At 40.6% G+C, this 3,151-nt stretch overlaps 1 pseudogene; it reads left to right on the top strand.

The window, feature by feature from the left end:
• The first annotated feature begins 2,003 nt into the window (after positions 1-2,003).
• On the top strand, positions 2,004-2,732 carry LOC118899048 (annotated as a pseudogene).
• Positions 2,733-3,151: the final 419 nt, after the last annotated feature.

Consider the following 3,151-nt stretch of genomic DNA (forward strand, 5'->3'; position numbering starts at 1 on the left):
TCCCTGGTCCACTAGAAGTAGCAGGATTAGGCAGGTCCTCCTTTCTAACATCACACAAGGCAGGCAGTTAAAGCCTCTCTTTACCCCCCTTTCTCCCTTGATAACCATAAATTTGTTTTCTACATCTGGGATAAATAGGGAGATTGGGATTGACATATACACACTACAAATATAAAATAGATAACTAATAAGGACCGACTAGATAGCACAGGGAACTCTACTCAATACTCTGTAAAGACCTATACGGGAAAAGAATCTTAAAAAGAGTGGATATATGTATACATAGAACTGATCCACTTTGCTGTACAGCAGAAACTAACACAACATTGTAAATCAACTATACTCCAATAAAAATTAATTTAAAAAAAGCCTCTCTTCAAGCAGTTCACAGCCTTCTGCTGGCTAAGTTCCCCCCACTTTTCCAAAAACCACAAAAATACCCAACTTCTTCCCAGGCCTGAGGAAATGAAAATCTATTCCTCTGGAACCTTGGCTCTTGCTTGGATCTAAGGATAATAAAGCCCACTCTCTCTCCTCACAGTCTCTGAGATCTCTAATGTGCCCTCCAGATGCCACCAGTTTAGCTGCCTTGGGCATGGTATCATTGCATACTGTTTCAAGGTAGCTGTAGCTATTTCATTTTCAATGTTATATAGTATTCCATTGATGAGTATAGTTTATTCATTCTACAGTTGAAAGACTTTGGGGTTATTTCCAATCTGGGGCCACTATAAACAATTCTCTGCAAATATTCCTATAGATGTTTCCTGGTGCGCATAAGCAGGCATTTTTCTACAGCAGGGCAGTCTGCCACTCCTAGGGTGCTCTAAGACCTTTTCAGGGGTTCATGAGGTCAAAACTTTTTATAAGACATGATTTGCTTTTTCTCACTGAGTTTACATTTGCACCAATAGTACAAAAGCAATGGTGGTAAAACTACTTAACATGAATCAAGGTAGTGGCACCATACTGCACTGGTAGTCATTGTATTATTCATCACAATGTACCACAGTTGAAAAAAAAAGCCAGTTCCCTTTAAGAATGCCCTGTATATGTAGGAAAAATTACTAATTTTATTAAACCTTGATTCTTGAGTAAATATCTTTTTAATATTCTGTGTAGCATTCAAAAAATATCAAGTATATAGGAAATATTTAAGAAGGGCAAGACATCTACAAGGAAAACTCTGTAACTTCATAGGACATTGAATAAGACTTAAATAGATGGAAAAATATACCACATTCATTAGAAGGCTCAGTATTGTAAAGATGTTAATTATCCCAAAATTTATTCAAAGATTCAATGCACAGAGATTGCTGACATTGTTTTACATTTTTGCAAAACTCTTTAACATCTGGCTTGATGGAAGATAGCAGGTTTCCTAGGTACTTGATATTTTTTGATGTTGTAATAAAAAGGATCTTTCACAAATTTTCTCTTAGTGGCTGATACACAAGAATATCATTGTTTAAAAAAATATTAGCTTTGTATCCAGCTAATGTACTAAAGTTTCTTATTAATGGGAATAGTTTAATTGTAGATGTTTCCAGATTTTCTAGGTACACAGTAGTTTCACCAGTGAACCGTGGCAGTCTTATTTCTTCATTTGTGATCTTTGTACCTTGCATTTATTTTTCTTGCCTTAATGCACTGGGGAGGATCTCTACTACAATGTCAGACTGCAATTGTTACATCAGGCATCATTGTCTTTTTTGCCATTTTATAGATATTCTCTACCACATCAGGAAGGATGTCCTGTTCAGAGAGTCCTGAGCTGCCCCACTGCCACCACCATCTTAGTTACTATCACACTCTGGAGGAGCCACAGCTGCTACAGCTGGACCCAGTCACCATCACCACACCCATGAGCAGCCAGGCGAGACCCAGCACCCCACAGTCTGGCCCTCAGTGATGCCCATACCAAACCCCGCACCTGGAGCAGTGGGTGAAGGGAGCAGTGGCCCCAGCAGCCTCATCTAGGAGGCACCAAGAAAGTCATCACAATGAGGGTTTTGGGAAAAGTAAAAAAAGCTCAATATAAGAAACAGATATGGTTTCATCAAGAGGAAGATGATTTTGCACACCAGAATGCCAGAAAGAAGGAAATCCCAGGAACTACCTTTGCAGTGTAAGATGTGGAGAGACTGTGGAGTTTGATGTTGTTGAAGGGGAAAAGGATGCAGAAGCAGCAGATGTTACAGGTCCCGGTGGAGTTCCAGAGCAAGGCAGTAGCAGACCGTAAACTGTGCTTATAGACCCTACACATGTGGTAGGGGTCCTCCACATGATTACCAGCAGAATTTTCAGAAGAGTGAGAGTGGAAAGAAAGGGATTGAAGAGGGCTCCGGAAGGCCGGGCCCAGCAGCGCCATCCCTACCGCAGGCACCTTACAGAGACCCTATGGGCACCCCCCCACAGTAGTCCTGTGCAGGGAGAAGGGAGGAGGGTGCTGAGAACTAGAGTGTAGGAGAACAAGGTAGACCCGTGAGACAGAACACGTATCAGGTTACTGACGATGATTCTGCAGGGGCTCTTCTCGCAGAAGACAGCCTACAAAGGATAGCAATGAAGAAGATAAAGGAAATCAAGAAGAGGAGACCCCAGGTCAGCAGACACCTCAACATCTATTCCACAGAAGACGCCCAGAAAACCCACAACCACAAGGTGGCAAAGAGACAAAAGCAGCTGAGAGTTTGACTGCTCCTGAGGCCGAGCAGGGCATGGCTGAGTAAATGGGGCTTACCATCTCTACCATTACCAGATTTAGTCATCCGAGGAGAGGAAATGAGTATGAAGTTCCAGCAATAAGAAATGAACAAAAATGGGAGACGACCTTAAGTGCTTGCTCTTTGCCTGTTGACAGGATAACTAGAACCTTCTGCAATATCTGTGCAGCTTATGGCTTTTATTATTTTTACCTAAAGATGTCTCTTTCTGGTTAATGGCAAATGTGGGTTTTTTTAAAGCCTGTTTTTTCTCAGTATATCTTTAGAGGTTTTAAAATTGTTTTATATCTGGTCAAGTTGAGATTTTTAAGAACTTTATTTTTTTTAATTTACTTTTTAAAATTGAAGTATAGCTGATTTACAATGTTGTGGTAGTTTCTGGTGTATGGCAAAGTCATTCAGATATATATAGATATGTGTGTGTA

Source organism: Balaenoptera musculus, chromosome 8, assembly GCF_009873245.2.
Source record: "Balaenoptera musculus isolate JJ_BM4_2016_0621 chromosome 8, mBalMus1.pri.v3, whole genome shotgun sequence".
NCBI classification, from domain to species: domain Eukaryota; kingdom Metazoa; phylum Chordata; class Mammalia; order Artiodactyla; family Balaenopteridae; genus Balaenoptera; species Balaenoptera musculus.